General features: G+C 38.6%; 1 pseudogene across 1 annotated transcript; it reads left to right on the forward strand.

The window, feature by feature from the left end:
* Positions 1-209: 209 nt before the first annotated feature.
* Positions 210-22,688, forward strand: LOC144630309 (uncharacterized; annotated as a pseudogene). The gene is made up of 19 exons (XR_013566501.1): positions 210-397; positions 3,125-3,217; positions 4,245-4,349; positions 4,725-4,823; positions 6,221-6,328; positions 6,738-6,842; positions 7,234-7,320; positions 8,201-8,327; positions 9,432-9,512; positions 9,928-10,045; positions 10,983-11,102; positions 11,473-11,725; positions 12,133-12,217; positions 12,680-12,790; positions 14,083-16,341; positions 18,008-18,053; positions 19,142-19,378; positions 20,366-20,443; positions 20,989-22,688. The product of XR_013566501.1 is annotated as an uncharacterized LOC144630309 (transcript).
* Positions 22,689-23,509: the final 821 nt, after the last annotated feature.

Below are 23,509 nucleotides of genomic sequence, written 5' to 3' on the forward strand. Positions count from 1 at the left end.
ATTATTCCCAGGCGGCCTTCCCAGGCCTTTGCATGCAATATGGCGGTCGTCTTCTGTTTGTGTTACCAGACGTTATGCCAGACGAACGCCTGTTTCTTGGAAAGAAGGTTTGAAGGGTCGCCATTTAAACTTTGAATTTACGTTCCAATACTTGTGGACTTAAATGGACGAGGTTTTGCTACCAGGGCAATGTGCGAACATGACCGTCATATACAAACTTACGCATGTAAGTTTTCAGTGGTGATAAAAGATGAGTCAAAACAGAAACTCTCAGATCACAGAATTTGTGGATTTTATACGAGAGGGAAACTTAGAGGGAGTACAAAGGATCCTTTTGGAGAATGGCAACAACGATGAGTCGAATCCTTTGTTGAAGAAAAAATTCGGACAATTCAAGGTAAGACAATTAATTTTAAAATTTTAAATTTTAGTGACTCGTGGAAATATTAAAAGCACTGAGTACCCTATCGTGTGTATCAGCTTGTGTGCAGACGCCGGGAAGGAAAATGAGTGCACACAGGCTAGGCTAACGAAACAATTTTATATTTACTGTGTTATTATTAGACGTGTACTTTTTTGGCTAAATAGTGTTGTGAGATTCCTACAGTAGATTCCCTTGTGACATTTCTCAAAAGCATTTGAAGAGCTCCCGATAAGAACGTCCCCTGGACTTTCTGGCTAAATCGAACGTTATCAAAACAACTCCAAATTGCGCATGCCGGTTTGTTTACGTGTGCTAAACACTGTCCTGTGTTGCATTTGGCTGGTCTTTTCTTCGTTTTTCAGAAATAATGTATGCAAAAAAGGCATTTTGCAAGCTTACGTTCTCCCAGTCAGTTAGCAGTCTGAGTTTTCCAATGCATCACGTGTACATCTTTCCCTGCAGGGTTTACAAGCATGTCCTCCACTCGCTGCCTGCCATGTTTCTTGTTGATTTGAGTAGAGTAGGACTGGATACTGCATTGTGACGTAAGGTCACATGTTAGAGGCGGAAGAGTTTGAATTGAGCGAAATGGCGCTTTTGAAAGTAAAACGAAGAAGTTTATAGTTTTAGCTCAAGTGCGGCTGCCAGGTGGTTAAAGGACATCATTAAGTCTGAATACCCGTAAGTTTACAGCATCGCTCGAAGAACTGAGGGATGTTCCTGCCTTTGTTTTGTACAACAGCGCTGTTTAGCGCTTCAGAAGAACGTTGCACAAACCAAGGTAGTTTTGAGCCTGGCAGCATAAAAGCCTAAAACAAAAGTTTCTTGCCGGCAACTTTGTCAATGCGAGTTTTGCAGTGTCCGCTTGGGTGCTGCCGCGACAAAGTTGCCGAGAAGTGACCTGGTTTAAGACTTAAAAAAATTCTTTATAGGTTTGGCAGGGGACGTTCCCTCGCAAAAATTTTTTTCTGTACCTCATTAAATATTCATCAATCAATAAATCAATCAATCGATTCGTGCCTTAGTTTATCTTGTTTTCGCGGGATTTTGTAGATGTGTGATGATGTAAGGAGTGGAATTGAGCGAAATGGCGCTTTTGAAAGTAAAACGAAGAAGTTTATAGTTTTAGCTCAAGTGCGGCTGCCAGGTGGTTGAAGGACATCATTAAGTCTGAATACCCGTAAGTTTACAGCATCGCTCGAAGAACTGAGTGATGTTTCTGCCTTTGTTTCGTACAACAGCGCTGTTTAGCGCTTCGGAAAAAACGTTGCACAAACCAAGGTAATTTTGAGCCTGGCTGCGTAAAAAGCCTAAAACAAGAGGTTTCTTGCCGGGAACTTCGTCAACGCGAGTTTTGCAGGATCCGCTTGGGTGCTGCCGCGACAACGTTGCCGAGAAGTGACCTGGTTTTAGACTTTAAAAAATTCTTTATAGGTTTGGCAGGGGACCTTCCCTCGCAAAAAATTTTTCTGTGCCTCATTAAATATTCATCAATCAATAAATCAATCAATTGATTCGTGCCTTAGTTTATCTTGTTTTCGCGGGATTTTGTAGATGTGTGATGATGTAAGGAGTGGAGATAGAAGTGAGAGCAAGCCGGCGGCACTTAACTGAAAGCAAAACTAGTATAATGTGACAACACGAGCAAACGTATTCAATCAACAATCAGTCTTTATTTCACTTTCAACTCAACTTACAGCTAACGGTAACAGATTACAATAGTCTTGCCCGAAACAACAAAAAGCAGCTAACCGCAGGCAGACTGCCGTGAAAGCTAGCCGCTTGAAACGCTAATGCTAACCCTAACCCTTAAACTTGGGTTTAGCTTTTTAGCCCTAAATTTGAAATGAAACCCTAGCGTCAGACCCTAACCCTAACCCTTGGGGTTTAGGGTTAAGCTTTTTTCGCTAGGGTTAAGCTTAGGGGTTAGGGCTAGGCCTGTAATCCCAAAACTTTAGCTGGTTTCATTGTTTTGCGGAACAAAAGGTTTCCTTTGTTTATCGTTTGTAAAAGAAAAGTCAAAAAGACGCCGCACCAGCAAAAACCTTGTCTTTTTGCATGTGTAATTTTTCAAAAACGAACGAAAGACCAGCCAAATGCAACAAAGGACAGTGTTTAGCACACGTAAACAAACCTGCATGCACAATTTGGAGTTGTTTTGATAACGTTCGATTTAGCCAGAAAGTCCAGGGGACGTTCTTATCGGGAGCTCTTCATTTATGCTTAAGTATTCCAAAGTGCTATGTTATTGACATGAATAGTTTTTCCCAAATCACAGGGTTGATGGGTTGGGGGTTGGGGGGGGGGGGAGGAGGATGTGAGCCAACTTGATGGCATTCCCCAAGGGTTGGAGATTTTACTAGTCAATTCCCCTGGGTTATATTTTCACCAATTTTCCTAGTGAAAATGCCATTGAGTCCCCTTGTTTTACCTTGAGGATGTCAATGTCACAGTGGCCTTGTTCTTGCTATTGTACATTGCATAATGGACTGGAATGAAATGGCTGATGGAAATACCGTGTCCAAATAAAGTTATCATATCGTATTGTAGAACCGTGAGTAAACGGGATGAGTAGTGAGAAGTTAAGCCCCCCCCCCCCATTCATACCCTGCAGACTACATGTACTCCTAGATATATCATAACATCTTGACAACTGGTTGACTCTTGATAACAGGCCCTATTCCACATTGTGTTTTACAGGAAACAGCTCTGCACCTGGCTGTTAAATATGGCCATGAAGAAATCGTCAAACTGCTGTTGGAGAATGGAGCTGATATCCATGCTACTAACTTGGTAAGATATTTTCAAAAGACTGTTGCAAAGCAAAATTGTTTTGTTTTTGGTTTGAGATTTTCCAAAACTAATTTATTTTGTTAATTAATTTTTGTTAAATGTAGGAAAATTTTTCTTAACTTTGGAAAAGTGATAGATTTTACAAATTATGCTTTCATGATGAACACAAATGTAATAACCATGCAAAATATAATTCTTTTCCAATTGATCTTCGTACAGTTGTAAAAGGACTATTTTCTTGTTGTTATATCATGTTTAATTACTTCTTGAGATATTAAGTAAAATACCATGAATAGTGTTGATAATTTTTAGCAAAATATATAGTTCATTTAATTTGCTTTCAATGCCTGACACTTTCCTGCAACTTTGATGACATCAGGCTGCATGTGCGACTGGAAGGGAGTATACATACCTAAATGGGCCTCAAAATTATAGCCTGCCTGACCATGAATTCCAGCCTTTGCTTTCTCCAAAACTAGTGGACAGTGAGCCCCAATGTGTAAATAATATACATTTAAGGGAGGCACGGTGGCCTAATGGTTAGCGAGCTTGACTCCGAGTCGAACAGCCCGGGTTCGAGACCTTGCCGGAACACTGCATTGTGTTCTTGGGCACTTTACTCTCACAGTACCGGTGAATTTACTGCTGGGGTGTAACCCTGCAATGGACTAGCATCCCATCCAGGGGGGAGTAGCAATACTCCTAATCGCTTAATGCTAAGGAAACTGGGATAAGCTCTGGCTGTATGGGCCACTTAGGCTCGGACACAGACTTTATACTGACATAAAATACACAATGAGTGAAATTATGAGAATTATTTTTTGTGCTTCATTGGTAAGTACTACCATAAGTTCACCAGTACTTGTGAGCAAAATGCAACCCGGCCCCTGATCTCATTGCTATCATTGGTACAGACTTCACCTTATCTCTAATAGTTAAACGTATAATGCATAAAGCTCTCTTGGAACTGCCTTATAATTATACTATTTCTCTTGGAACTGCCTTATAATTATACTATTTTTTTCAGCATTTGTGCACTGTCCTACATACTGCTACTGATGGAACTGAAGGCATTAACATAATCATGTTAATTCTCAGATGTAATGGTGTCAATGTTAATGCCAGAGATGGGGTGAGAAGCTATATTTAGTTGCTTAGATAAATGCATGTGTAACAAATTTCTAAGGATTGATCTGATATGATCTAATCAATGCATTGACTAGGGGTGTTGGCCATTGAACACACTACCAGTGTGTCAGCTGGTACTCATCTAACCCTTCATCTAAACAATTCAGGAATTTGAACCCCGATCAGCAATACCAGTGCAGTGCTCTACCAACTGAGCTATCAAGCCAACTGGGAGCTGGTCACTTTGTGAGTTTGTAATATACCTGTATCTAGAAGATGAAGAAATGGGAGTACAGAGATGGTGTAATTATAAGAATATCATCAATACAGGGTACAGTTTAGAGCTAAGCATATCATCATTGATTTTCTTCTGTTACAGTATGGAAATACTCCTGTGAAGCTTGCAGCAGAGAAGGGAAACAGTGATGCAGTGAGGTTACTTATGCAGAACGGAGCTGATGTCACCATAGCTGATAATGTAAATAATGCACCTATCAATGTTAAGCCGCTGGAAGGGGGGGGGGGTTGGGAGGCCGGGCATAGGCCGGCATTTGAACTTATCTGAGACTTTCTGTTTAAATGCCCAACCCCAGGGCATTTGTGGATGTTCAAAAGAGTCACTAAACTTCAATAAAATGTTGTAGGAAAGTAATTAAAATGGTCAAAAGTCCCCACTACGGGCAAACAGTTGCTGTCAAATCCCCTGCCTATGCCTGGCCTCCCCCCCCCCCCCAGCGGCTTAACATTGATAGGTGCATAACTAAGTAACATGTTAATCACATTGTTATAGGATAAAGGATCGAGTACTCTTTGTGGGTGTTTCATGCCTGAAATGTTCCAGGTTGCATTATGAAACTTCATAAAATGATGCTAGAACTGAACATGCAGAGCTGGAAATATGGTAACTGCAGTTGGACTACTTACTAATTAAAAGTGGTGTTCAAGTTACAGGTCAAATTTAAATTCAGGTTAAATTTTTTTAACCTAGTAGGTTATTTTTTAACCCAGGTTAAATCTTTTTCACCTAGGATTGCTTTTTAAGTACTAGGTTTCCCAAATTTTTTAAACTTAAGTTCACTTCAGTTGGTAATTCCATAAGGATACTGTTTCAGTTATTTTTAATTAACATTAAGAATAGGGCCACTGCATGTACTCAGTGATTAGGGTTAAGTCCTAATAGTTTAGTGATTAGGGTTAAGATGCGCTTATTTCAAATGGTTAGCTTTCATGGAAGGTTAGGGCTACATGTACTTCACGGGTTTCGTGTAAAGTTCTGGCTACAAAGTCGTGGCAAAATTTTGCCGAAGTGTTAAAGCGGTTCTTTTCTTTTTTTGAATGTGTTGAACTGAGTGAGTGAACTGAAGTGTGGAAAGTTTAGCATGGTTTGTTCTGACAAATCTTTACTTGTCATAGTTTACGATTTTCGATTTTTGTTTCGTAATAAATTTTCCTAGTTCAGTGGATCATAGCCACTTTGATTATTTGATTATTGATCAGCATGATTGGTCATTCGTTTGATATCATTATTGTAGCAGCAGCTAATAAATATTTGTAGTACTGATATATCAAAGTAAAAGAGCTGGAAACTCTTGTAAACCTCCTTAAATGGCACCAACTCAAGAATGGTTAGCTCTTGAATTATTTTAAGTGTAGCAGTGATATGTTGTATAAAAAATTATGATTTTTATCATAATGTGACTTGGACTTGAATCAAGCTTGGATTTGACTCATCCAACTGATAAACTCGATTCCTTATGTGTACAAGTATGCTGTTTGCAGGTCAAAATTTAAACTAATTCTACCTTAGGCTAATAAATTTAGACTTCTAATTATTTTGGTGAATTATCATTCACTTTAATTTGAATATTTTAATAGGGGGAAAACACAACTTTACATGTTGCTGCCAAGAAAGGCCATGTACAAGTGTTAGAGATGTTGCTGCAAAAACTTGTCAATACAGGAATCATTGGAAAACAAAACAAGGTACATACATGTACATAATAATAAAATTAACAATGTTACAGAAACTGTATACATGCGTCTTAGGTTTTGTTTTTCATGGTGGTGGTGGTAGACATTGCCAGGGTCACTGCATTGTGTCCTATAGTGCCAACTGGGGATTTAATCAGAAATGCTTTAATTAAAACACTCTGACTGTGTTATTTTCAACGTGCCTCCCCTCACCCTTGGAGGAGTTACTAGGTGCTAGCAAATTGTAATGGCAACCAGTAACATATCTTGTCATAAGCCTGCATTGGTGAATTATACAGATAAGGGAGAGCTGGATATGATCTACGATACAAAACACAATTCATTATTTAATATGTTATTAATAATAATAATAATAATAATAATAATAATTAATTAATTAATTAAAATACTTCTTTTATAGGACAAAAACACTCCTCTCCACTTGGCTGTTGAAAGGCAAAATCGACAGGGTGTTGCAATGTTGTTAAATTTTGGTGCCGCTTCTACGATGGATGTGAAAAATGAGGTACAGCAAAATTCATTACTGTACTTGTGAAATCTTCTACAATTGATACCTTGGGACTCGGGTAATAATGGTATCATACTTATGTGCCTAAATGCCTCATTAATAATTTATATATTCCTATAAACTTGTAAATTCTTTGCACATACCAGGTATTTTGAACATCAACACAAATATATTTTAGCCAAGCGTAAACTTCAGTATAACCACTTTTTGAATGCCATCCTGATGATGTTACAATGCGACGTCAACTACCAACTGATACTTTTTGACTCAATACCTGTAATTGACATTTTTGTGGATAAAGACATTTATTTCATTATACAGTACAGATATCTTTGTTAGTGTAACGGAAGCTTTCTCTTTATAATCATATCATTTTTTGGCATCACAGAATGGCCAAACCACAGTTGATCTTGCAAAGGATCATGAAGACAAAGTGATCATTGACTTTCTGAAAGATCCTAAAAAGGCAAAAGAGGTCAGTTTGTTTGATTAGCATATTGAGACTTTCCATACTACTCAGTCTCTCTCATTTCCTACAATTCTCCTTGGAGATTTGTGTCTATAAGCAGAACACCTTGTTTTCTTGAAACTGGCAACTTTAAGAATAACTTTGAATGACCTATCAATATTATAGAAAGCCAAATTGCATTGAAGTTAATAATTATACTGCAAAAAACCAATTTCATGGAGGAGAAGGGATCTTGTGCTTTACGCAAATAAACAATATGCCATCAAATGAATGGCTGTCAAAATATGACTGTCCCTACCATGGTCACTTGTTCTAGTTAAAAGTGAAAAAAAAGAACACTTTCACAACATTTCAGTGGAAACTTTTCAAGCAGGAACAAAGGCCACTGATGATGGCCAACAAAACCACAAAAGAAAGAGAAAGAAAAAGAAAACGAAAAATGCAAAAAACCAAAAAGAAAAAGAAGTGCCTGCACATGTCTTAACGAAAAAACCCGCAACTGAGGCATTTTCCTCAAAGTGAAAGGGAATGCTAGTTTCCAACTTCAAATGAAGCTTTAGGCTGTTTGGCTGCAATCTCCTGGGAAAAGAGCCAGAAATAGGAATGTATAGTCATGTGCATTTTTGTTGAAAATTATCCTAGGTGTCAATGGGAAAGGCAAGGCATTATTTTTCCTAAGCTGCATGACTTTGTCTTATCATTTGCTGCATTCTTAATATCTGCTTTCTTGAATTTGCATTTAGCAGAGCATGGTTTGTAACCGGTTTCCAGATTAGTTATCTGGTGATCTTTGAACCAATGAAAAGAAAGCAAAACTTACCATGTAAATAAGTTGTGTTTTTTTTATTAACACCTAAATTGATGTCTGCTTTGTTATCCATTTTAGTGGTTCCAGGAAAAGCCCAAGCCACTGTGTAATCCACTTCAGTTGTTCCAGGAAAAGCCCAAGCAAGCTAAGACCGCATCTAGACCTGCACAGCTAGCAAGAGGCTTTTCTGTGGAGGCAGATAGTTGTAAGTGGTTTCTTAGGGCCTGTTTACAAGCAGGTAGGGTAACCCTAGTGCTAGGGTTACCCTAGCGCTCGCACATTTCTTCTTTTTTTCATCGACGTGTTTACAAGGCAGCTAGGGTTACTCTAGCACTAGGGTAACCCTACCTGAGCGCTAGGGTTACCCCAGCACCAGGGTAACCCTAGCGCCTTGTGAACGCTCTGCTAGGGATAACTCACCTATACCTGGGACAACTTTATTTTGGCTCCAAGAAGCTAAATATGTTTAAAAATACCGACAAAAACAGCGAATTGTGACCAAGAAACATCGTGTTCATTCACAATTATTTTGTCGTATTTTTGCACTGGAACGGAATTATTTTCGAATAACAGCTTCTTACGACAAAATTTTACAAGGGTAACCGAAAAGTAACCGATGTAAGTTGACCCGGGTAGTAGAGTTACCCTACCTGTGAATTTTTGCTTGTAAACCCGGGCTATCTTCTAACCCTCTTGCTAGGGTAACCCTAGCACTAGGGTTACCCTACCTGCTTGTAAACAGGCCCTTAGCCTGTGTTGGACGTTTGTGGTAATACCTCATTTCTTATTAATTATATGGTTTTTTATGCTATTTACCAGAAGGTTTTTGAAACCATGATCACTTAACTCCATCTTGTCTCATAGTTTGGTTGGTACATCTATAGCATTGGAAGATCAGGTTCAGACATTAAAGGTTCAAATCACAACAAGTTCAAAGGTTATAATTTATTTCATGCTGATCATGTGATTTTCATTTCCTTGTGAGGATTAAACTCCCTCTAGGTATTTAGAGGGCTAGCACAAATATATCACTACTTTTAGCTCTGGTTGGCTGAAAAGGACTGGTTCTCACTAGTAACGGAATGTTATAATCAATTTCTGACGTTACCAACCAACAGCGAAGATTGAGAGACGTACTCCATCCCAGTGCACCATTCCTCAGTGTATAAACCTTATTTGACAACCTATAGCTGTTTGAGTTGTGTGCTTTTTGTTTGTAAGTTAACTTTTTGAATGACTGGAAATAAAATTAAGTTCTCTTTGAATGAATCTGCGTTCAACTGAAGTTGTCATTTGCTTTAACTTACAGCTGCTAATAATCCATCATATCAAATGACTTTGTCATGGCCACAAGAGTTAATGCAGCATCTACCTCAAAACAGTGAGTGTTGTAAAATAGATCCACAGTGCATAAAGGTGTATCCTATGGCCTTTTTTGTTGCGTTTGAGAGAACCTCAGTAAATTTCAGTGGTGCCCCAATGTAACAAACTTAATTTGCAGGTAAAGAGAAAAGTAAAAGTAACATCAGTTTATTTTAACTATGTCAGTTTGCTCGGTATGTACAGTACATGTTTTTAATAAAGTGTTGTCCGACCTGAAGTGACCTCCTGATAGAAGCGAATGGTAAACAGTAAAATTTGTCCCCTTAAATTCGGTGATAAGCCAATAACAAAACATGCAGTGTCCAATGGCAATCTGTTTTGTAACAAATAATGAAGCCACCAATGTGACATTTTATGATAGAAATACCAAAAGCATTGTATAGCTAGTATTTATAAATATTTATCTGTTTCAACTTTCCCAGTTCACGTCAATGCAAATCAAGTGATCATTAACCAACAATACTCAACAACTGTCAATGGTGGTGAAGTTGCTGTAGGACCTGGAAATCAAGTGGTCAATGTACAAGATCCAACTGCTATGTAAGTAACTCTAGTTTTGAAAGCATGAAATGACTAGGAGTATTTCTACTCTCTCTGGATGGAAAACTATAGTTCACCCTAGGTTATCTCGAAGCTAAGTGAAATTTCAAGGTCTTCTAAAAGATCCGAAAAGAAACGTGTGCGAATTTGTTAAAGATAAATTTATTTGGAGAAACCAGTTATTTAATTTGAATCTAAAATTGTTAATTCAAGAACATGACAGCTCGGTGGCGACAGGAAGACGCCAATCGTCATGTTTTGCGTTCATTTCTCTTTTAAAATGTTTTCATCCAGTATATCCTCTTTAACTGTTAATTCACCACCACAATTAATGCAAATTTGATTGTCTGGTTGTAAGTCCAATCTCTTAAAGAGACAGTGTCACAAATATCTTCTAAGTTTTCGTGTAAAATATTCTAGAATTACTAGGATGCACACAACAAAACAACAACAAACAACAACAAAAGATAGGCATGAAATATTCTCCAAGATGTAAATAAACCGCAATCTATGGTTTCTAAGAAATTTTCTTCCAAGTAAAACTGTCAAACTTGAAAACGTCGGTCCGATGTTTTCAAATTTTAGGCCACGTTTTAACAATTTCCAGGACGTGTAAAATACGTTTTAGCAAGGTCAGGCCATTATGAGTGGATTTACAATTCATACCAACACCTTCATGGAATTTTCAAATTGCACAAAATCGTGGTGATACTGCCCCTTAAAGGATCGTAATAGACCCTTAATTGCCCATTGACGATAAACCGCTATCTTCACATTACCTTACTGTAGCAAATTCAGATCAACACTGAAGTCATACAAATGCCGAATCTGATCATCTAAACATTATTGACTGAAAACAAAATTCTCATAAAGGGAATTACAGAAACTGTATGACAAACAGCCAGGAGAATTTTGACTCTGTCACATTTTATTTTAGTGCACGTTCATGGGCTCCACATGCACTATCTGGTGAGAGTCATTATGAGGTAAACGTGACCGGTGGCAATGCAAGTGTGGGTGACTATTCTGTGATCAATGTGAGCACAGGAACACCCAGGTAAGGAATCGTAAGTGACTGTACAAAATAAGATTACTTTAAAAATACATTTGCCAGCCTGCTATGTGTTTTCTTGTAAACACAATTTTATATAAAATGGCTGTTGTGAAGTCTGGATTTGACCAATCATAACAAACACTGAAAACACAAAGTCGTGTAATCCAATAAAACAATCTAGCACAAACGTGCTACCAAGCGTCTAGTGCGGAAAAATGCGCGTGAGTGGTTTTGGTGTACTTCTCACTGCATGGCTGAAAAAAAGGCAGCATTTATGCTCTGATTGTTTAGAAAGATCCCTAATTGCCGGGCTAAACAAATAATAAATGATCCGTGCAGCTAACAATGAAATATGAATGTTTATTTCTATCAGAACCCCAACCAATGCATCAGCATCCTTTCCAGTTCGAGGGGAATCACCAATGGATAAATTGGATACATCACTGCCCCATCAGCCAGCTCAAGAAGAAAAACCTCCAACGGATAAATTAAATGCCTCCATGGCCCGCCTGACTCCAGAGGAAAAATCTCTAACGGATAAATCAAATGCATCATTGCCCCACATGATTCAAGAGGAGCCTCTCACGGAAAAAGCAAATATGTCACCATTATATTCAGTTCCTGAAGTAAGTCCTGCTTAAAACACCTGATGGACCGGTTAACAGTTCTTGCCCTGGTGAAGAGCTGTAGTATACCTCATGAGTATTCAAACTAAAACTGAAGGCAATTTAATACTTGCTGGAGATAACAAGGTAGCTAAAGAGGCTGGGCCTGCCAGGTGGTGATCGAAAGAGGCTACAGAAAATAATGGGATCTGCTAAAGATACTGGAGCTGTGGAAACACAGCAACCAGAACTGTTGGATCACGGAAATATTAAGCTTAGGCGAGCACTGTTTGTGATGTTTGTAAGAAGTAATTTAGTGATCTGTAACATAATGATTAAGTCTATTACTAATGATAGAGTTCATGATAAAATGATAATGTTAATATTTACGTAACCTCAATTGATCTACACTATGAAATTCATTGCAGCTATTCCAAAAAAAGGTGAACGCGCCTAATTCCTCATCTGCGCAGCAAGGAAGAGGTGGTTCTGTAGCTGTGGAGGCAAATAGTTGTAAGTGATTCCTTGCCCTATGTTAGACGTTAAGGTAACTCGTAATGGTTTAGATATTCCTTTCTTTGGCATTCTATTGCAGCTACACTAATAATGGTGAGGTTAAACTATTAGTACAACTTTACAAATCAACAAATTGAAATTACTGTGAGGTCAAAATTTGTTAATTATATGCGCTGTCCTAACAAGGATTAAACTCCCTGTATTAATATTTAGCGGGCAAAATTTTTTTACAAGCAAATATTACTAGAATTATTTTTTTTGCACCTCTGACTGGCTAAAAAAAGACCGATTTTCAATAACAAAATATAGCTTGCATGTTTAATTTAGATATATTAAAAATACAGTTGATGTTGTATTTTAATTCCCAGAGTCGACCTCCTTCAAGCGCCCAGCATTTAGAGAGACGCCCCATCCATCATTAATCATCTTGTATAAGTTTGCTCTTTATGGCTTTTCCAGGTCAGGCGACAGGAAACGTGACCAGTCCGCACCAATTCATCACAGCATCAAGAGAAAATGTAGCTATACCACGTGGTAGTGACGTGGTCACGGCACAGCCTTCACTATCTGGTGAGTAATTATGATGTTAACGTGACAGATGGTAATGCAACTGTGACCAGTGTATTACAGTCAAAACAGCACAAGCGTTCCTATCAAGGGTGAATTAATGAATTAATTAATGGCAATTTGATTTCATTCTTTCCTTTAATATTCCATTCTCAAATTGAATATTTCAATGTTCAAACGGCGAGTCGATTCAAAACAAAATGTTGATTTCATATTGCCTGGCTTCGCGCGACAAAATATCCCTAATTTGCATAAAAACAAAAACTTGGGGTGTATTTATTTGCAACATACGCGTATAGCCGTCGCATTTGCTCGTCAGAATTTTTTATTGGAACGAGCAAATGCGACGGCTATACGTGTATGTTCCAAATAAATTTATAAAATACGCTTTTGGTAAACGACATTTTTCCCACTTTCTCTTCCACCGGCAGTTATTTTGTGCTCTTTTAGTGCACTTAAATCTCTTGCCTCTCTTTTGGTATTATGAGAGGGTTGAAAAAAGCGAGTGATGAACAAAACTTAATGGTGAAAAAAAAACACTCTGTGTGACATTTGACGGTTAACCAGTTGCAGTCGAAATTTTGCAAATTTTTGCCAAATTCCCCCGTGTACGTCGCGTGCAGCCAGAAAAAAAATCCAATCAACATTTCAGATTTGAATCGAGTCCTCGTTTGAACACTGAAATTTTCACTTCAAGAATGGAATATTGAAGCAAACAATGAAATCAAATTTCCATTAAAAAATTCATTAATTCACATTTGATAGTAACGCTTGAGCTGTTTTGACTGTAATACTTTTTTGTTGTCCACCGGGGAAAATATTAGGGTTGCATGGAAATTTAACAAAAATTAAACGAATAAATTCTAAAAAACTGAAACTGAAAGACTAAAACTACAGATATACATGTAAGAACTCTGTTGCTCGAAACAGCTCAACAGACCGTTTATTACCAAGGTTTTGTTTATTCTTTTGATGGAACTAAGGCGACTTACCTTTGTAGGAAAATAACAGTTTGGGGTGATCGCTGCATGTTCCAAACTCACCGACAACCCGGAGGTGGGGCTTTCCATTACAACAACAAGTTACTACAAACTGTGTACCATTCGAGTAAAGAGGGAAGAAAATCGTCAAACTCTTGAACCTTTTCACCCGTTCGACATTGTTTATAAAAACATTCTTGACTAGTAAGTAGTATAACACTCTCGTATATAACTCAATTTTCCGCAAAATGTTGCATGACATGCTATCATTTTTTTCAGTTGTACCAATTGCAGTTGCATTCTTATTTGTTGTAGTTCCTCCTGAAGTTCTTACACGGGGCCCTATTGCTTTGGAAGTTTATAAGAATGCACTTGCTGAAGGTGAAACCTGTGTCAAGAGGGTGCCATTAATGTTGATTGGACAAAACCAGGCAGGAAAGACCAGCACAAAAAAGTCGTTGAAAGGTATATCTTTTAACCCAAAGGAAGACAGCACGGTAGGCATTGATGTGGATCCTTCTCATTTTAAATTGTCTAACGAAATTTGGAAGGCGGGGGAAAAGAATCAAGAAGCCAATGCTGAAAAGGCAATTTCCTTTGAGCACAAAACAGCTCGGTTGATTGTGGATACGCTGAAGGAGGAAAAGAAAGCTACTGAGAAGAAAAGACGACATGTTACAAGTGGAAGAAGCTATGATTCTCCAACGTACGATTCTGCCATCAATGACATGCCAACTTCGAGAGAACTGCCACAATTGCCACTAAGTGAGTCATCAAAAGGCCCAGATCAAAGTCAGACATTTAAAGATCAAGCAAGATGGACTCGAGAGGACTTTGACGTTTTCACTCCACCAGAGCAAGAATTCGAAGAAATCGCAGCTTTAGCCGAAAGGTTACTTCAGGATGATGGGTTGGAAAATGGAGATGTCTATTCAGTATTGTGGGATTTTGCTGGACAGTCAGTTTACTATGTGACACACGTACTCTTTCTAACTGCAAGAGCCATTTATTTTTTGGTTTACGACCTCAGCCAGAATCCACATGAAAGAGCCAAACCTCTGGTGAAACAAGGATGGTATAAGAAATTCCAAGACATGTCTGATCTGAAAACCAATTTAGATTACCTAGATTTGTGGATGACTTCTGTGGCTTCCCTAGCCAGTCAGGATGAAGACGACATTGGTCCTAAAGCGGAGTTGTTGCCAAAGAAACTTCCTGCAGTTTTCTTAGTGTGTACTCATGCTGATACCCCTCATGGTGGTGGTGATCCTCACGAAATGGCCAATGAAATATTTGGTTTTCTAAAGAAGAAACCATACGGTTCCCATTTGCATGATGTGTTCTGTGTGAATAACACTAAATCTGGAAGTGAATCTGAGTGTCCAGAAGTCATGCGTCTACGAGAGGAAGTACTTGCTGTTTCTAATGAGTTACCATACATAAATGAAGCAATTCCAATCAAGTGGCTGAAATACGAAAAAGCTCTTCAAAAATTGGGGAAAAAGTGGATCTCCTTTGACAGCGCAAAACACATCGCATCAAAAGTGTGCGAAATTAATGGCGACGAGGAGATCCGGACATTGTTGAACTTTCTGCATGATATGAGAATTTTGATCCATTTTGATGACACTCCAGAGCTGGATAACTTGGTGATTTTGGATCCTCAATGGCTGATTGACGTGTTCAAGAAGGTGATAACCGTCAGGCCCTATCATTGGAAAGAAAAGAAATTTGAAGATCTATGGTGTAAACTTGAGAGGGAAGGAATCCTTGAGGAGAACCTCGTAAAACATGTATGGGGTAATTTAAATCATCAGAAAGGAACTGTTGGAAGCCTTATTGCCATCATGGAGAAATTCGGTTTGCTGTGCCCTTTGCCTTCTTCAGATGGCTTGAACAGCAAACAGTATCTGGTGCCATCTATGTTGAAGTCACATCCAACAGAAGCCATCATGAAGTTGACTGCATCTGCCCAAACTCCTTCTCTCTTTATCAGATTTGACTCGGGTCAAGTTCCTCCAGGCTTGTTCAGTGGTATGGTGCTTCAGTTCTATCAATGGGGAAAAGAAGAAGTTTTGACAGGGAACCCAAAGTTGTACCACAACTTCGCCAGGTTTTTCATGTCGGGAGATCAACTCGTGCTCAGTCAGCTTTCTGTGCCATTCCTCATCCATTGAAGTTATTTCTCATAACGTTGAGTTGGACGGTTGTCTGCTGAAAAGGACCCTGTCGACAGATTTCGCCTGTAACACCGCAGATTTCACTCATACACGTGCTCTGCGTAGGCAACTCGGTTTAATCCTTGAGTGCATGCGCAATCAGTTTCGTTGGCTAAACAATATGAGATATCAAATGAGCGTCATCTGCCCAGTCTGCTGTGAAGGAGGTGCAGTTGTGTACTGCGACAGGCATGACGTGGAACGTTGTAAGCAAGAGGAATGTCTCCACTTCTGGTCCGAGTCTGAGTTGTGTGATGCCAACCGAAGCATCATTTGCACCGAGTCTGCTTCTGCTCAGAATATCACTATAAATGCTAGGCTTTGGGCACCATGGTTTGCATCTCCAGATGAACAGGTAAAGAACTTCAGCCTTTCTCTTTTTTGTTATTCAACTTCACTTGGTGGAGAAGAAATAACGTGCGATATAAAGGATATAGGATAGGATTTGAAGGTTTTACATGCAATGTAGTTGGATAAATAGATCTCTTATAATTAGACTGTTAAGTGAGCTATAAACACTGTGAACAATGTTGGAGATAGATATTTTGCATATATCCTGAACCCTATCTTAGAATTTGAAATATATATAGTCGTAACGTTGACAGTTTTAACAGTTGAAGGCACAACTTTTTCTGAACGGCCTACGACCCTTTTAATTGCCAACGAGACAGGCGAGCGAAAACGCGAGCCTGTCTCGGCGGCAGTATATAGAGCCGTGCGTAATGTGAGGGCTATGCGGAAAAAATCTCAGAATCGTTCAGCTCGATTTTCGTGTAATCCGGTTCCGGTAGTGATATTTTTTTGACCATATTAGGATGTAGGCGGAAGTTGTCGAAAACACAATTTCCGATGTTTTCAGCCAATCCGTTCAGCAGAATCTGTTCAGCACGTGCACACTTTGTTGTAGTTTGGCCAATCAGCGCGCTACTAATTTGTTTAGCACGTGCATGATGCATTGGCAACTAAAATTCCCAGACAAGATGCGTGTCAGATAACAAAGAGGTTTCAAATCTGTTCGCTTCAAAAAGCCAAAATTCCCGAACTAGAGATTGAAATACGAAAGAAACTTGAATTAACCTTTGTTTAGAATTTAATTTCATTTAAGATGAAGGCAAGAAATGCTTTACAAAGCTTCAAAATTTCCAAAGCTTCGAAAATTTCGAAGTCATACAAATTTGCATGCGTAATTAAGTTAGGTCGGGCTATGAAAACAACAGGGAAACGAATTTGGTGTCGTGGATTTTATCGATCAGAAGAGAGCTATTTAGAGTTTTTTTTCGTTTCTCGAATTTATAAAATAAATGCCCTATACTTCATTTTTTTACTGGAGTGTCTAGCTTTCTTTTCTCGGACAACCGGGCCTTGAATTTTTCTTAAAGCTGTCTCAACAACAACAGTTTAACTTGACATTTGAGACGTCACGCATTGCGCGTGATGAATTATTCTCGGAACGGTGGTAGTAAAATAAAATAAACTTGTTCCATCTTTGGGCACAAAGATGGAACCTCAAATTTGTTGGATACTTACGTGTTGAGTGGATTTAACTGCAGTGTGGAAAGTTTAAAATGATTTGTTTTGGCAAATCTTTGTAAAAGTTTGCTTTTTGTTTCGTAATTTATTTTCCGAGTTCAGTGGGTCATAGCAACTTTGATTAAGACCTTTAGGACTTAAAAAAAAAGCTAACACAGCAGCGATAGCGGCATCGAACAACAATGGCTTGAAACTCTCAAAAACATGGAGTTTAGAAGATTTCTCACTGAATCTTCACTACTTTCACGGTATTATTTTAGAACTTTTTCTCATTTAGCCTTCACAAAATCGCATTTTATTCCAGAAACATTCAAGATTTTCAAAGAAAACACCCAATGTTTATTGATCGGACCAAAATCATAAAGCGTACTTTCAGCCAAACATTTACAATTATCCTCCCTTCTTCTCTCGATCTCCCGTTGTACTCGTTGGCATTTCTACCGATAGGTACCACTAGTTTTTATTTGCTTTTAAATATTTATATTCCACAGGTTGCAATTGATAACTGTGACAGGAGACGTTTGTCTTCATATGAAGGTGAGCGTTTCTGGATCTAGTAGTTGTTTTTCATTCCGCGTTACTGGATTTAGTTCTTTCCTTACCACCTTACCTCCATCCTGCCATCCTTCATTAAGGCAGGTTTTCACTGGGCATAAGCACGAAAACCACAAGCCTAAGCATGAGCGCATTAGAAGAACCAACACACTCATTCTTCTTATGCTGTCCTGACTAGGAAGAAGAACGAAAAAGTTTGTTTTCTTGTGCTTATGCTCATACCACGAAGATTTCAAGTGAGGACAGTATGAGGAGAATGAGTGTCTCCGTTCTTATTATGCCACGTAATGCTAGTGCTTATGCACAGTGAAAACCAACAAAGATATGTGAGGCGCGGTGGTCTAATGGTTATTATTAAAAACTAGCAATGGTATATTGCAATTCCTCCGTTTTGATTGGTTAACAGGCAATGGTATATGAGCTCATATACCATTGACCACAAATTTAGTAGCCGATACGCGTCAATGAAAATAGCTGAGGAGCTCAAATATTGCAACTCTTTGGGCGTTTTTAATAAAACAATTATTCCACTCGCGCTTGTTGGATATGAGATCGCTATAGCCTACTCGGCGCTACGCGCCTCGTTGGCCATCTACCTTCTCATATCCAACACGCGCTCGTGGAATAATAGTTAAGTGTACTAGACTCCCGATTGATCCGAGTTGGAGCCCTTGATGGGGTCACAAGACACTTTACTTTCACACTGCCTCTCTACGCCTATGAGTGGAAATGGGCACCGGCAAACTGTAAGGGCAACCTGAGAAAATGCTGGTAACATGCGATGGACTAGCATCCCATCATCTAGAGGAAGTATCCATACCCCTTCCATAGTTTTCTCCTTGGGTTTGGGAAAGAGCTTAATCACTTCATCGGTTTCGTTGTAATCAGTAACCCAGGCAGCACCCCCTTCCCCTTCGCCAACTGAACCCACCTAACGGCATTGGGGCTCCAGTTTTGCAAAGGCCATAAACTAAAAGACTTCGGTAATCTGAGCATAAATAATCTCTTCGTCCCGAAAATCTAACGCAATACTGAAACATGTCTGAGACATTGAAACTTCATTCTCCTAGCAAATGAAGAAAACGCGCTTGCTGTCCCTGGTGAGGTCCTAGAATCCATTTTGTTGGAGTCAAGTGATTCTAAAGAGGTTGTTAGTCGACTGAATGATAGACTGGAGGAAGTCTCTTTGAAAGAGCCTGATCCTAAGACGAAGGAATTGATTCGTTGGTTTTCAAGGAAAGCTAAAAGTTCAAACAGGCTTGATGTGGTCAAACACTTGAGAGAAATTACACCGGCTGGCACTACAGGTGACTTAATCATTAGCTATCATTGGCCTCACTTAGTTTTAATCTACAAATAAATAAATAAGTTCTTGTGAAAAGTTCTTGAAACAGTAACTAGTGAAAACTAACAAGCAAACCAACTAAGAAATAACACTCGCAATTCTTACTTCAGAAGACAAATAAAAGACATACTGAGATGTATCTATTGTTATTTACCCCCATCGCCCTGTCTCCCCCACCCGACCCCTCTTCCTCTCCCATTAACATTAGGGAGCTTATTTAATAAGCAAAACACAACGGCGATGGCAACGGGAACGTCGCCAAACAAAAGATTTATGAGCAGTTCAAAGGCTCTTTATGGGGCGCGGTGGCCTAATGGTTTGTGTGCTGGACTCCAGATCAAGCGATCCGGGCTTTGTGTTGCATTCTTGCACAAGACACTTTACTCTCACAGTGTCTCCCTCTACCCAGGTGTATAAATGGGTACTGGCAAATTTAATGCTGGGAGGGGGGAGGGGGTAACGCTAAAAATGGACTAGTATCCCGTCCAGGGGGGGGGGGGGTAGCAATACTCATTGTACTCTTATGCTACAGGAAACCGGGGTTGAGCGCCGTAAGGGCCACTAGGTTTGAACGCAGACTGTACTTTTACCTTGCAATGGTTCTGCACGCGCTTTGCCATTCTCAGCAAAGCAACAACGTGAAATAACCAAATTCTGTGTATTTTGGAGAACGTGAATTACCACGGTTTTTTTTTCATATTTCTTTTTAGAGTTGAATGCTTTCTTTATATTTTTAGCTAGTGGTAGTTCTTAAACCGATATAAGATACACTGAATAGATCTTTACAGGAAAATTGCGAGATTCTTAATTAAAATGTAAATTAGTAGATAGTACAACATATTTAATTATGTTACGATAGTTTAACATGTAGTATACGGGGATTTTTTGCGAGTTTCCGTAAAAAATCCGATCAATGAGTGAAATGTTTTCTTTTTTTTCTGGTCCCAAGGTCCATTGTTACCCGAAAGACTTGCCCTTCGAAAAATCCCTTTTAGTCAGGAAAGAGAGCTCACCATTTCATTGAGCGGTAAGATTACAATGATTTCAAATTATCTTTTATAAGATTCCTAAAAAATCGTGATCAATTCCGTTATTTCAGTCAGTCGAGAAGAACTTACCGTAAAAGCTCTATCGAGTACGTCTTAATTAAATCGTGACAAATATGATATCAAAATCAAACACGAGGTGGTGGTAGTATCTTTTTAAACAGCATTTTTTATCGTATCGTAGTTTTAAATTAGTTAGCAGTAAGTTTTTAATAGTGTTGTTTATATCTTCGTTTTTTAATTCTTTTTACGGCTTTTATGTGCATATGTTTGTAAAGCGCCGTAGAACTTTTGTAAAGGCGCTATATAAATTTATTTATTATTATTATTATTATTACTATTATTATTATAATTAATAATAATTTTTTAAAAATTATTATTCTTTTTATTATTATTAATATTATTATTATTGGAAGCTTTAGGGATTCGCCAATTATATCGAAAATTTAATGACCGTTTGAAGCGACATGTTTGACTTGTTAGTTCTCATTTCCAATTATTGAATTATTCGTATTGTGTTTTACAGGGGGAGATGAGTGGAAGATGGTTGCTGAGAGACTAGGCATGACTTCAGCAGAGATCCGCTTCCTTGACAAACGTCTTCTGAACCCAGCTGATGCAATGATAGGTCATGTTGCAAATCTGTGTGCTATAACTGTTGGAGACCTTTATGAATTGCTAGTCGACTGTGGACTGCCTGTAATGGCCGACGTATTATGACCAATCAATTTTGTATAGCAAAACGGTCTGTTCGAGAACAATTCGGGATTAATTGTACGAGTTAAGTGAAAAGATCGGATTCTTTTTTTCTTCCCACGAGTGGCACAGCCAGGAGAGGAAATTGGAAAAAGTCCGATCTGTTCACAAATAAAATTAATCCCTTATTGTGTCGAGAAAAAAAATACCGATTTCCTTTTTATAATAATGCAACCGTAAATACGAGCTTTTGCATCATGCAGATTATCATTTTTATACCAGATACAATGTGCCAGGTGTCCTTTTGGCGTTGTTTCGCTCATCTTGCTTTTGAAAGTCAATGAACACCGTATTTTCTCGTTTAAACGTCGGCTACGAATTAACGCCGGGTTTTCAAGATGAAGTTGTAAATACCCCTCTCAAGCATTTATTTGAGGTATAAAAAGCTGTAGTCGTAATGGCAAGATATATGAATGTCAAAAATAATATTTAAAACCCCTTTCTTAATAACCAGTATACCACCAGGCTCGAATAAACTGCAGGAGTCAAATAACGGCGGGTCCACCAGGCCAAGTTTGAAATAAACGCCTGGGGCGTTTAATCGAGAAAATACGGTATTACCTTTTTATTAAAAGACTTTTTAAAATCTTCCCTTAAATTTGTCGATTGGGTCCGTCAACGTTCATCGTTTTTAGATCGATTTTTGACGATTTCTCAGAAACGAAGCTGCGAGTGAAGCAGACTGGAAATCAATCAGATGCATGTATTTATGGGAGCAGTATTGTAGGTATAAACTGCACATCTTGGGTTGTGTCGTCGTATACGATATTACTACTGCAAGACATCAGAGTTAAAACACTTGTAGACACGTGGCCGTAGCACAGGACAAGGTATAACAGCTGTCAGTATTAAGCATGAAAGGAAATAACCTGATACTTATTCTGCTATCTTTGATTGGCCGAAGAATTATTTCTAACAGTGGATTGATTACTTCTTCGACTTCCACAGAATTCTTTCTAATACCCAAAACTCAGGCACGTATCTATTTATATTTTACATGCTGACTTGTAAGTAGTTTAAGAAGTACTAACTCATTTGTGTCTGTCGTTTCAAATACCTTGTTAGTAACTAATTTTCACTGAGTACTTAGATGCTACAGGGCTGGTTGAAAACTGTGTAGGTAGATGTAAATGCTTGTAGATATGTGTAGATTGTTGTACAGTTTCATAGATGACCGTTTTACAAGAACGTAAGAGATAAGAGTAGACAGTTTTAGATTAAGTGCTTGTAGATAGGTGTATAGACAGCTGTACATGTAGATAGTTGTACATTTGTGTGTGTAGATAGTTGTAAATGCTTGTAGATGCGTGTAGATTATTATAGATAGTTGAAGAGAGTTTAAATAGCTGTAGATACTTGAAAACGCTGGAGATACAATATATTATAATACAGTTATTGTTAGTTGAATTCTACTATTATATTTATGCAAAAGCAGCAATTTTATTGGCTCAACTCTCGCACACTATCAGCGATTATAGTTCACCACTAAATTTTCTCCGATTCTGATTGGTTTAAATTCATCACGTGACGCGATAGTGTTCGTCCGCCGGAGGGCACTATCAGCCCATAGTGCCCGTCGAAGAAAAATGCCCGGATCGATAGTGCCCGCCCGTGACTTTTTTTGTAAACAAGCGTGCCTGCAGACAAAAAACCCAACCAAATTCACTGCATTTAGTGGGTTTCTTGTCTGGTTTTGTTTCGTTTGTTAAATTTCGGCTTTCAATTGAGTGTTTTATCCTGAAAAGTAAAAATAATTCACGATGCTCGTTTTTGTATGTGCGCGCGGAAGAAAATTTAGTGGTGAACAATAAAAACAATAGAGTGTTTCTGTCTCGGAACTATCGGTCTGATAGTTGCCCCTTGGAAATTTGATGTTCTTAAAACTAGCATATTAGCCCGAGAAGCGAAGCTTCTCGGGCTAATATTTGTTTTAAGAACATCAAATTTCCGCGGGGCAACTATCAGCCGATAGTTCCTCGACAGAAACACTCTATTGAGTTTCTGTTTCTGTCTCGGAACTATCTGATAGTTGCCCCTTGGAAATTTGATGTTCTTAAAACTAGCATATTACCCCTCAAAGCTTCGCTTCTCGGGCTAATATTTGTTTTAAGAATATGAAATTTCCGCGGGGCAACTATCAGCCGATAGTACCTCGACAGAAACAATCTATTGTTAAATTATTATTATGCGGCTAACTATTGGCAAAACGCGCAATCTGATTGGCTACACAGGTGCCATCTATTTGTTAATTGTGTGCAGTGACTGAAGGTTGTCTATAGAATGGCCACATT

Source organism: Oculina patagonica, chromosome 11, assembly GCF_052425735.1.
Source record: "Oculina patagonica isolate OP01 chromosome 11, crgOcupat, whole genome shotgun sequence".
Classification (NCBI taxonomy): domain Eukaryota; kingdom Metazoa; phylum Cnidaria; class Anthozoa; order Scleractinia; family Oculinidae; genus Oculina; species Oculina patagonica.